The sequence below is a fragment of the Heloderma suspectum genome, chromosome 2 (genome assembly GCF_057233095.1).
Source record: "Heloderma suspectum isolate Gila_16-S chromosome 2, 16-S_ref, whole genome shotgun sequence".
Lineage (NCBI taxonomy): Eukaryota > Metazoa > Chordata > Lepidosauria > Squamata > Helodermatidae > Heloderma > Heloderma suspectum.
In genome coordinates this window covers 223577517-223590657 of record NC_139459.1, presented here as the reverse complement: position 1 = coordinate 223590657, position 13141 = coordinate 223577517, and the positions used below count along the sequence as shown (strand labels likewise).

The window sequence follows — 13141 nt, the reverse complement described above, 5'->3', positions numbered from 1 at the left end:
GCTTGTGACTTCCATGAAAGCCCCGTGCATTCTGTGCGCTGGGTTGAAAAGGGGATTTGCTCCAGTGAAAGAGACGCTTCAGCAGCTAAAATGACTGGTCTCACCTTGAACAGCACGTGCTCCAAGAGGGAGATGGATCCATGCACTCATCAGATACATCTACCCTATTTAATAGGGGAATTATTCCGATGTAAGTGGTTTGTGGACTGCAGCCAGCCATGAAAGCTACAGCAGCCAAAGTGTGTTTTATATGCCACACAGTTGTCAAACAAACTGTCAGTCGCCCTGAGACTGCAGGGCTGAAGGGAAACAAACTCTGGCCTCATCCATTAACCACAGAAGCTGCAGGGAGCGTGCTTTCCCCCTCCCTGCCAGAAAGAACACTCAGCTGCAACTACCAGTTGCTCAGCCAGGGGACTAAGGTCTCCTGCATTGCATGGGTGTGTGTGTATGTGGGGGGGTATTTTCTGTAAACCACCTTGAGGATTGTTCAAATGAAAGGCAGGATATAAAGAACCACTCATTCTGTGGACTGAAAAAAACCATACCTTTTTTTCCCAAGCGTTACTTCTTGGCAGCAAATCAAGCCTGACAGAGAGGAGCAAGAAACAGAATCTCTGCTGGCAACATTTAGTGAGGTGGAGAACACTGGGTTTGTATGACCCCCTGTTCAAAGTTAGTGTGACTACTTCTTTGGCATTACATTCCCACTGAGATTATCCTGACAGGAGTGTAAGAAGCTGTCTTATACCAGGTCAGACAATTACCTGGTTTGCATATCATAACTACCCAGGGTCTAAACAAACCCTGGGTAATTGGGAATGACCGGGAATGAGCGAGCATGCTGGCTCCTGTCTGCCTTCTCCTGCTAAGCTAAACAACCCAGGGACACTTCATCCCTGGGTTATTGTTTCTGATGTACAAATGTGGAATTGTGGGTTGTTAGTGGAGGAACAACCCAGACTTGTAACCCATAGTTTGTTCTTGGGTTAAAAATCTGGGTTGTTCCTCCTGCAACAAACCCACAATTCTGCATTTGGACGTCATGGACAAAAAACCAAGGATGGAGCATCCCTGGGTTATTGAGCCCAGTGGGAACAAGCGGGACACAGGAAACTTGCTTGCTCCTGCTCGTTCATGACTACCAAGGGTTTGGTAGGTGGAGGTACAGCATTAAACACTCTGACAGATGGCCTGAAGTGCACTGCTCCCATATCAGATTTCTAGGGGGTAGCCAGGCTTCCAGAACCAACTCAGCTCTCTGATTCGTCTCAGTCTGTCTTTCTCCAAATTGCAGTTTCTTCACACACATGCACACACACACAGCCTGATGACATCCTTATCAGCCAAAGAGGGGGAAAGTGGGGAAAGAAAGACATACACCCTTCTCCAAAATGGCTCTCCACTTTCAGAAAAGTTTCTGATCATTTCTTTAGCCATTGTTAGGGCTAGCTAATTTACACGACAGAGGCTCTGATCAGGTATGTCTCAGACAACTCTAATGGCAGAAAACCCACTCACAGAAATCTTAGAGTTAAGAATAACAGACTGTGACAGATTTAACTAGGACCAACAAATTCACGTATGGATTGGTTCGAGATACCTTTGCTCCAGACTTGGACCCCCTGAGGATTAAACAGAATGCAGAGTTAGAAACAGAACTGAAGCCTTCCCATTGGAAAGCAGTCTTGAAATCTGTCAAACCATCTAACATAGATCTCAAGCTTCAGCTTACAGAGCAAAGGATTTTATTCAGGGCACACTGGACACCAGAACAATGCAAAGTGTTGGAGGCATAACAGTCCACAGGTGAACCTTGTGCGTATGCTGTGGAGTAGCCCAATAGTAATGCCTTTCTGGCTTGAGGTCCTAACCTGGATCAACATGGTTCCGGAAAACTCACTTGATGTAAAAGATGCCCATGCCTTAATGGGATACATTCTGGGCAAATGGGACTTGGCAGACTGGCATACGGCATGGTTTGGTCAGGCCGCACAAACAGCTAAGCATATTACTCCACAACACTGGAAAGCAAATAAAACCCCAAATATACACAGTTGGATTCAGGATCTATTGATCTTACCAGCCCATGAAAAGGTATACTACACTAAAATGCTAAAATAAAATAAATACCAATTAATATGGGAAGTATTCTTACATTATATGCAGAGTAATATGATCCACTGCAAAACCAGTGCAGACCAACAAAGACACAACCCTTTTATTTTATTTTTTTCTCTGTACTACCAATTTATCACATTTTGGCTTAATAATCTTACGTATAGACATGAAACATTTACTTTTTAAATACAGGATGATTTGAAGAAGGGAGGAGGGAACCTAAAGGGGAGAGAGTGGGTATAGAGCTGGGGGGGGCAGGGGGGGAAAGGGTATACTGTTTCTACAGTATTGGAAAATGGGAGAGAAAATCTACTAAAACTGTTAATAACAACAAGAAAGAATCACTGAGTTCGAACGGGACCTTGAGAGGTCCCCCCATTCTTATAACAATATGCAGAGACACACTATTTGGTCAGCCGCACCAGGCAACCGCCAGCCCCCATAACAGTTTTTTAGCAACAGCCCATCAGAAATTTGTTGTTGTTCAGTCATTAAGTCGTGTCCGACTCTTCGTGACCCCATGGACCATAGCACGCCAGGCCTTCCTGTCCTCCGCTCTCTCCCGGAGTGTGCTCAAGTTCATGTTCATTGCATTGGTGATGTTATCTAGCCATCTCATCCTCTGCCATCCCCTTCTCCTTTTGCCTTCGATCTTTTCCAGCATCAGGGTCTTTTCCAGGGAGTTTTCTCTTCGCATTAGGTGGCCAAAATATTTGAGCTTCAGCTTCAGTATCTGTCCTTCCAATGAGCAGTCAGGGATGATTTCCTTTAAGATTGACTGATCTGACCTCCTTGCAGTCCAGGGGACACATAAGAGTCTCCTCCAGCACCACAATTCGAAAGCATCAATTCTTCGGCGCTCAGCCTTCCTTATAGTCCAGCTCTCACAGCCATACATTACTACTGGGAAAACCATAGCTTTGATTATACGGACCTTTGTCGGCAAGGTGATCTCTCTGCTTCTTACTATGCTGTCTATCTAGGTTTGCCATAGCTTTCCTCCCAAGGAACAAACGTCTTTTAATTTCATGGCTACAATCACCGTCTGCTGTGATCTTGGAGCCCAAGAAAATAAAATCTGTCACTGCTTCCATTTCTTGCCCTTCTATATGCCAGGAAGTGATGGGGCCAGATGCTATGATCTTAGTTTTTTTAATGTTGAATTTCAAACCGGCTTTAGCGTAGTCAATGAAGCAGAAATAGAAGTTTTTCTGGAATTCTCTTGCTTTCTCCATGATCCAGCGAATGTTGGCGATTTGATCTCTAGTTCCTCTGCCTGTTCGAAACCCAGCTTGTACTTCCTAGATCTCTAGTCTTTCCCATTCTATTGTTTTCCTCGATTTCTTTGCATTGTTCATTTAAGAAGGCTTTCTTGTCTCTCCTTGCTATTCTCTGGAACTCTGCATTCAGTTGGATATATCTTCTCCTTTCTCCCTTGCTTTTCACTTCCCTTCTTTCCTCAGCTACTTGTAAAGCCTCATCAGACAGCCACTTGGCTTTCTTGCATTTCTTTTTCTTTGGGATGGATTTCGTTGCTGCCTCCTGAACAATGTTACGGACCTCCGTCCATAGTTCCTCAGGCACTCTGTCTATCAGGTCTAATCCCTTAAATCTATTCGTCACCTCCACTGTGTACACCTTCACTGTATATTCATAAGGGATATGATTGAGGTCATACCTGAATGGTTTAGTGGTTTTCCCTACATTCTTCAATTTAAGCCGAAATTTTACAACAAGAAGTTCATGATCTGAGCCACAGTCAGCTCCAGGTCTTGTTTTTACTGACTGTATAGAGCTTCTCCATCTTTGGCTGCAAAATACATAATCAATCTGATTTCGATATTGACCATCTGGTGATGTCCATGTGTAGAGTCGCCTCTTGTGCTGTTGGAAAAGAGTGTTTGCTCTGATCAGCATGTTCTCTTGGCAAAACTCTGTTAGCCTTTGTCCTGCTTCATTTTGTACACCAAGGCCATGCTTGCCTGTTATCCCGGTTATTTCTTGACTTCCTACTTTGGCATTCCAATCCCCTATGATGAAAAGGACATCTTGTTTTGGTGTTAGTTCTAGAAGGTGTTGTAGGTCTTCATAGAACCGATCAACCTCAGCTTCTTCGGCCTCAGTGGTTGGGGCATAGACTTGAATTACTGTGATGTTGAATGGTTTGCCTTGGATTCGTACTGAGATCATTCTATCATTTTTGAGATTGTACCCCAGTACTGCTTTTCCCACCCTTTTGTTGACTATGAGTGCTACTCTATTTCTTCTAAGGGATTCTTGCCCACAGTAGTAGATATGATGGTCACCTGAATTAATTTCACCCATGCTTGTCCATTTTAGTTCGCTGTTCCCAAGATGTCGATGTTCTATCTTGCCATCTCATGTTTGACCACCTCCAGCTAACCTTGATTCATTGATCTTACATTCCAGGTTCCTAAACAATATTGTTCTTTACAGCATCGGATTTTCTTTTCACCACCAGACACATCCACAGCTGAGTGCCCTTTCGGCTTTGGCCCAGCCGCTTCACTCTTTCTGGTGCTACTTGGAAATTCCCTCTGCTCTTCCCCAGTAGTATATTGGACACCTTCTGACCTAAGGGGCTCATCTTCCGGCGTCATATCTTTTAGCCTTGTGATACGTTCCATGGGGTTTTCTTGGCAAGAATACTGGAGTGGGTTGCCATCTCCTTCTCCAGTGGACCACATTTTGTCAGAACTCTCTGCCATGACCTGTCCGTCTTGGGTGGCCCTGCATGGCATAGCTTATGGCTTCACTGAGTTACGCAAGCCCCTTCACCACAACAAGGCAGTGATCCATGAAGAAGCTACCAGAAATACTGCAGCCTAATCCAGATAAATGGGGCCGCAGTGGCTTAGTGGTTAAGATGCTGAATTGCAGACCGGAAGGTCAGCAGGACAGCAGTTCGAGATCCGAGTGCCGCGTGACGGAGTGAGCTCCCGTCTTCAGTCCCAGCTCCTGCCAACCTAGCAGTTCGAAAGCAAGAAATTGCAAGTAGATAAATAGGTACCACTTCGGTGGGAAAGGTAACAGCGTTCCGTGCACCTCGGTGTTCAGTCATGCCGGCCACATGACCACAGAAGCGTCTTCAGACAGTGCTGGCTCTTCGGCCTAGAAATGGAGATGAGCACCACACCCTAGAGTCGGACACAACTGGTTGGGGACACCTTTACCTTTTAATCCAGATAATGGCCATTCCATCCCATTATCTCCCTGAAGTCCTTTCAGGAGAAAAGATCACATGCAGCTATATATTATGCATGTTTATTTGAATGTTCGACTGTGTTCAATAGGGCTTACTCACATGGTCAGTGTGCACAGGATTGCAGCTTTATTCACTCAAAAACAATCAGACCTGAATGGCCCTTTTAAACCTTATCCATTCTCAACACGGTGGAAAAGGCCTTCTGGCTGAACAGTAAATGTATGATGATGCAGGAGATGCGAAGCTAGAAAGATCAACAAGAAAAAAACCTGTGCTAGAAATGTTATCTTCTGACGCACCCACCTACCCACCCTGCAGTCCCCTCACACTAGTTGAGCAAGTGTGCAAGTATCACCAAGCAGATTTTAATATGGCCTCTGTGAAACATCTGACGGTATCCCATCGAGATTTCTATCAAGAGGGGCCACCTACTTTTGTTTATAAAAGAATACAACATAAAAGCCTCATCTGATAGTTGAGAATTCAGTCAGTAGAATTCTAGAGCATCCTGCACTGCATGTGATTTGCTCTACATATTATCGTCTGAGTTCTAGGCTAAGAGAGACTTTTGGTTCAACCACAATGATTTCATAATTGTGAGACACACGGCCCTATTCCAAGTATGAAAGTAAGTCCCATTAAGCTCAATAACTTACTTTTAAGTAAATGTGGATTCCAGCCTAAAGGTATATCCAGGGGAGTAGTTCTCTCCAACACACAGACACACACACATGCATTGAGGTGGGGGGACTGACCACAAGATTTGGTTCGGACCCTGTTTCAGCAATCCGGAAAATTGCCTGATTCGGCTGGATTGCTTTGGAGGCTGCCCAGATCTGCTCCTAACCTCACTTTGGGAAATCCAAAGCTTTGTGACTCCCCATTGACTATCGTAGGGAAATCAATAAGCAGCGATCACTTTCTCGATTATTGATGGAGTGAGTGGATGACACTTTATTGAGAAAAGCTATGAAAGTGTACACCATTGAGTTTTTGTGCACACTGTATAGTATAAACAGAGCCTGAAATTCTGAGGTGTTTTAAAGAGGGGGTTCCTTCCCAGGGCAATTTGTTGTGTCTTTGTTGTGTGCCTTTGTGAAACACGCACAGTGCTACAGTCATGCTTGGTGCAACCACAAAACCCTCCTTGCTTACCAAGACCTCGGAGTCTCTCCCTCCCTCCCCCCCACTCAATATTCTCTCAGGAAGAGGAAGGGTATCTTTCTCATTCTTTGTTTCAGAACAAGAAGCCGCACTTATCACTCGGCTTTACATTACGTGGTAGGAGAGGAGAAAGAAGAGGTAGCAAGACAAGTCATTCTCACCACCATCAACCCCCCGCCCCGGCTACCTGGAGCTTGAGCATGGCCCCCTATTATAAATTGCATGTAGCCACCGCCATTAGCAAGAAAGTGGTGCCCTCCCACCTGTACCTGCAGCCAGAGAAAAAGTGCTGGGGGGGGGGCTGACCCAGGTTGTGGGGGCTCAGTGGACCTCTACATACCTGCTTGGAGAGTTGGTGCTTTCAGCAACCACCCACTGGAGAAGCAGCAGTGGCTTCAGACATCTCCTGTTAGTGCTGGCTCTCAAGTAAAGCCATTCCTGAGTGCTGCTGCTGCCGCCGCCTCTGCTACCACAGTCACAAAATACAGGAGCCACCACATCCTTCCCAAAAGCACTGTGACTGGTAGGAGAAAGGAGAACTCTGGTAAAGTTATTCCATGGTTGGAAGCTAGAGCTGTCAGTCACAAAAACAAAAACCCCTTTCCTCCCCCTCTCTCCACCCTGGCATTTTCCTTTAATGTATCAATTTTTGGAAACACACTATCAGTGTTTCTGTGTCCCCTGTATCTCCAAATCAATCCCAAAACTTCAGGAGGACCTAGATTCAATCAGCCCGATGTGGCTCAGTATTTGGGATTCTTCCAAATCGAATTCACACTCTTAACACACAATTATATTAGATTTGGGCTTGGATTCCATGCTAGAGAGGTAAACTTTGTAAACCGAATAACAAATTGCATAATGTATTCCGTTTAGTAATACTGTAGTGGGGGGGGGGGGTTGAAGTGGTGGGGGGAGGTTGACACCAAGAATAGTGACAAGGGGGAATCCTGCAAAATTATGTAAAATTGTGTAAACAAATTGACAGAATGCCTACCAACATTCTGTTTATTTACGTTTCTTTTTAAAACTGTCTTGAGCACTCCAAGTGGGTCGTAACATATATTATAGGTCGATAGCTAGACAGATATTGGCTTTCTTCACACAAATCCTTTATCCTGTGATTGAGATTGCTCCTTCATGGAAATTTGCAGGCTCTTTACATGACGGTGTCCCTCCAGGGCGTCTCCTGCACTATATGCCCTTTGTACTATCAAATTGCCCCGTTGTGTTCCGCTTGAGTTCCCTCTGTGAAAAGAGGAAAAGCGGCAAGAAGAGGAATGAGATCAATGAAAGATAATGGAAGACTCAGATATGGGGAGAAGGAGGGGGAAAGGGAAGGGGGGAAAGGAAGCGAGTGAAAAAGGGAGTCGTCGTGATCCTGCATTTAAAATGGAAGCAGAAAGCCCCGTTTTAAATGCAGGATTTTAGGCTGGTGTAGAGATGCCCCTAGATATTTGTATCCCTGCCATAACTAAGAAAGGATCGGCTAAGAGTTCATCAGTTTTCTAGCTCCCCCTGTTTTGTTTGTGGCTCAGAAGCGGTTTGATTTGGCTCATGAGTTCTAAAATCTAGCTAACAATTTCTAATCTAGAAATATTATTATACCATATCAACATATTGTAATGCAGTGAGGCAGCTGTACATCCAATTCCTGCAATTCTTCTATCTCAAAAAGAAAGGGGGGATGGTGGTGGAAATCCATAACATTACACATACATGTATGCACACACACACGCGCACGCACATGCACACACAGAGACATAAACACTGCAAGACATTCTGGGAGTTCCAAGACAGCTTCTGACAAAGACAGAGGAGATTTGGAGTAGCAAGCCAAGAAATGCAATCTGAAAGTGAGACAAAATGTGAAACTTCCCCCTTCACACATTTCAACAAGCGTCAGAACAGGGGAGGATTGGCAGTTATGAACAAAAGCCCGTGCCACAATAAAACAGGCTTTAAGGTGCCACAGGTCTCTGCTTTGCAGTGAATGAAAATGGGAAACAAACAGATTAAACAGACTGCCATATAAGTCATGTATTCCACTGGCGTTTTCATCTATGAAATTATTCTTGAGGAAATGGCTTGTAGACTGAAGCCATAAATGCTAAACAAGTCTCTCTGTGTTTTATGATCTGCCATATATTTTATCAGGCAATTTGATTATATGACACAGAGTCATTTCCAAACTGCTAATTGCGACCCCTTAGCATGCATTAAACACACACAGATGACCATATGTCTCCTCCAGCCACATACCGAAGCAGCCACATAGACAAAGCTCATTCATTCCTTCGTTCGTTTTCATGCTATAGTTCCTTCAAATCTGCAAACACCGATAGACTTAAACAGAAGGAGGAGGGAGAGCCTGGAAAAGAAGGAAAGAAAGAAAGAAAGAACCCATGAGATCTTCTCTGAATGGGAGGAGAGATCCCCCAACCCGAGGTTATGAATATTGTCAATGAAATTAGCTAACACTGTTTGGGAAAAAGAGAATGGGGAGGGAGAAGTGTAAGGCAGGCTCAAAGGAACGCTGGCAGAAAGAGAGCAGGAGTGAATGAGGTCTTTGTTTAGCCCTCTGATGCAGTGAATAAGCAGCCTGCAGCCCTGTGGTTCCTTGCAGGCTGCCTGCTGAATGAGGGATGGGAGCAATTAATGGGAGCAAAGGAAAGAATGTGATTCACACTCATTCCAAGAGCGAACCGGCAGAGGAGTAAAGTTAATGTACTATTGGAGTTAATTCCCTGGTTAAGAGAAAGGAGGAGGAGGAAGGAGCAGGTTAGAATGTAATGAACATGCAGGCGCGGGAATGAAAGAGATGCCAGGTAGGGCTCCCGCTCCGAAAAGGAAATTTGGCACTGCCGATATCTGTGTATTATTTCTGGGATTGCTTAAAAGGTCCGTTCAGTGTCTCCCAGACATCGGCAGCGCCTGCAACACTCAAAAGAGGATGGGGGAGAGGACAGCACTTTCACATCTGCTACTCTGCGCTCACATTTTGAGACATGGACGGAATGAAAGCTGCATCTTTTCATTTCATTCAGTGTCGTTCCTTTAAGCTACATGTCCCCCAGCACTTTTAGAGGGAGCGAGTGGGAACTGTAATGGGGGGTCGGGGGAGATGGCCTCATACCCTAAAATTGTTTGCCCAAATAAATAACTTAAAACTGGCTGGCCCAGCGCTTTGGTCAGGCTCATACGCAGGGAAGTGAGAATTTGTGCACGAACTCTCTTTCCTCCCCCACTCAAGTTTTGAGAGTATGAGGGCTCCTTTTGTGACAAAAAGTAGAATGGAATTCAGCTATATAAATGTGTATGTTCTGTGCTAGCGAGACTCAAATTTCTGTAATTTGAATAAACACGATCCTGCAAGGGCCCAAATTTCTGCAATTGCTCCTACTACATAAATATGAAAATTAGTGTACAAAAGATGAGCAAAGGTTGGCAAATGGAATAACTCAGGAATAGATGAAAATGAAAAGCCAGGAAGATGTGGGGTTGGATCCAGAATCTGCCTTCCACAGCACGAAGGGGCCTCATGGAAGGACTCTGCTTACATCAGATCCCTCTGCCCAATAATTGGGGATCTTCTCTCCTCAGCACACCGCATTTCCCTCCATTCAGCAGGGGCTCCTGACTCTCTGTGTAGCATTTTCAGGAGGCTGGGGAGGCTGCCCTGGGAAGGAGGGGGCAGGGAAGTCCAATTCTGCCTGCACAATTTGTCCAGGTTAAATCTGGCTCCGACCCTAGAACCGGTGTAGGGATGACTTCCTGCTCCACTCGGGCCCCAATCCAGAGATTCTGATACAAACCTACTCAAGGGGAAGACTGGAACCACACTGTCAGAGCTGCCAACTGATTGGTGAAGGCAGATGGATATAGCAAGAAGTGCCATTTTCACATGTGTAGGCCCCATCTGAGAGGAGATCCATCCCAGAAGCCTGTTTCTGCACATTAATCCCCCTTGTTGGATTAGCAACTACTTCCATGTTTTCAAGGCACATTTTACAGCCATGAAATGTGCAAGAAACATCTTCACTTCTCCTTTTTTTTTAAGTTGGGGGATGGAGTTGACATACTCACAATTCCAAAGATGCTACTAAAATTCATTTCAGAGGTTTGTTAATTGGTTTAATAAACAATAACAATAACTAAAGTCAACTTGCAATCATTATTTAATTGTCTACAGGATTTACATGCGCACAATCTGGATCAGCAAATATAAGAGACATTTCACAATTCAGTTCATGGAAGTACTTAGCAGGGAAAGGTGCTCTGTAGGAATAATTGAACATAAGAAGAGCTAGGCTGAATCAGACCAAAGGCCTGTCTGTTCTGTGCACACAAAGGCCAGCCTGATGCCTACAGGAAGCCTATCGGGAGCGCCCTAGCTGCCTCTTGCAGTCCCCTCCAATAGCCAACTCAGGACACAGACGACGAGGATTCTTTACAAGGCTTTAGTCCTTTATGACTCTTTCAGATACTAATCACTAGCGACTAAGCAAGGAACAGCACTGGGGAAAGATAGCAGAGTAGCCTAAGCTCCAGGTAAGGCAGTTGGTCCTCATTTGAAGGAGAACCATGGGAAGACTCTGAACTTATGGGCTATGGAGAGATCCTCCCTCTTTCCCTTGGGCCCACGGGACACGACCATTGTTTTAGCACCAAACAAGCGGAGCGCCTCCTTTCGGCACCCTCCATCTGCCATCACTCCCTGCATCTGCGCCGAGTGTCCAGCAAGCCCCCCTCCAGCGCTCTCTCACTGCTAGGGTCACTATCTCTCCCAGGAATGCCAGCAGGAGGAATCTCTGCCAACTGCTGTGCCTGTGAGGGATGAGCTGGCTCCTCTCCCATGGATTGCTGTTCCTCCTCAGAATCAGAACTGCTCTGGGGCTCTATGGGCTCAGTTTCCACCCTGACAAAGCCCACAAGCAGGACAAGCACAGCAGCACCGTCATGCTCATAATAGTATGCCAATGTATACCAAACTAGTATACATATCCTGACTAGTAGCCATTGATAGCCTTACAGTGCAATCCTATGTATGTTTAGAGAGAGAGAAAAGTCCTTCAGCTCCCAGAATTCTCCAGTCAACATGGTTAGCTGGGGAATTCTGGGAGTTGTGGGACTTTTTTCCGCCTAAAAATGCATGAGATTGCACCCTTAGCCTCTGTGAATTTGTCTAATCCCCTTTTAAAGCTGTCCAAGTTGGTGGCCATCTCTACATCTTGTGGTGGCAAATTCCAGGGTTTAACTATGCGCTGTGTCAAGGAGTTACACAGAATTGTCTCGCTATAAGTGCAAATAAGAAGGTGGTGGCGACCTTCCCACATCTTCTCTGTTCGTATAAAAAAATAAAACTGTGCCATACTGGGGAAACAGTTCTGCTTGTGATCTCCCCAGCAACTGCATCTGAATCTGTAGGTTCCATAGAACATCATGATGAATAGACAGACTTCTCCTCTTTGAATTTGCCTAAGTCCTTTTAAAGCCATCTAAGTTAATGGCTCCCACCACATCCTGCAGCAATGCATTCCCCTAAATGAATTATGTGGTGTGTGAAGAAGCACTTCCCTTTGTCTTGAATCTAGTACTGTCAGTGAATTTCATTTGATGGCCACAAGTTCCTGTCCTGTTATGAGAGTCAGAGAATAACTTAAATAAACCCCCCGAAAGAAAAGTTTTGCATTAAGAATGACCCATTTGAAATAAATTTGTGCACTTCACTTTTAATATTTATGTTTCTTTGTTCTTCTAGATTGGAATGTTACTAGTGATGCCTCTCCCTACATAGATTGTGTATGAAGGAATTTGAAGGCATTCGAAATACTTGGATAATTGCATATTGAGATAAACTGAAGTACTGATTGCTGGGGTTGTGCTGAAAGGGGGCAGGGAAGTCAGACAATTAAGAGTTTGGATTAATCAATATGCTGTTGCATTGTTATTTTTATTTTTGCATCCTTTGTGCAGCACCATTCACTTTAGAATGAATTTTCATCGACTCCCATTATCCCTTTAAGATCAGGGCTGTGTTTCCACGACAACAGAAGGAGAAGCGAATGGAGAAGTACCGGATTTTTAAAAAGGAATCAGCTTTGCTGCCCTTTGGTCCATGCAGGGCTCCATGAGCAAGTTCTCTGCACCAGTAAAAATCGCTTCACAGAACATACTTCCTGGTGGGGGTTGGAGTGAACGTCATCTGACTGGCAGGGGCTGCTCAACCAATAAGAGGCTCCCCCCTCTCCCCCTTTCTCCTTTCCCCTGAAAGTCCAGATGCACCTGCATTTCAGGAGCAAGCCTCATTGAGCACAAGGGGAGTTACTTCCGAGTAGACACACATATGCTTGTGCTGGGAAAGGGGGGGGAGAACACAAAGACAGGACAGAAGCCCCCATTTTAACCCGCAGGATCTCTATAACGCAGCGTCAAAGTAGTTACTTCCTAAGGCAATGAACCAAACAAAGGAGAATCGGAGCCTCGAGATCATGCTTGACCGCACTTAAGAGAAGCCTCATTGATCTTCTGGGAGTTACTTCTAAGGCGAAACTAACTGGTTTGTGCAGGGACGGCAAACACCCAAGAAACACCCCTTGACCTGGGTCATGGTGAAAGGCACACCCCTGG

General features: G+C 45.1%; 1 pseudogene across 1 annotated transcript in view; it reads right to left on the bottom strand.

Annotated features, from left to right (window-relative positions):
* Positions 1 to 2240: 2240 nt before the first annotated feature.
* LOC146354126 (protein CFDP2 pseudogene) overlaps positions 2241 to 13141 on the bottom strand; it is a 30322-nt pseudogene continuing 19421 nt past the window's right edge. Inside the window, exons 2-3 of the transcript XR_014788311.1 lie at positions 6852 to 7031; positions 2241 to 5591 (exon numbers count right to left, since the gene is read on the bottom strand). The product of XR_014788311.1 is annotated as a protein CFDP2 pseudogene (transcript). The remainder of the gene's footprint in view (positions 5592 to 6851; positions 7032 to 13141) is intronic.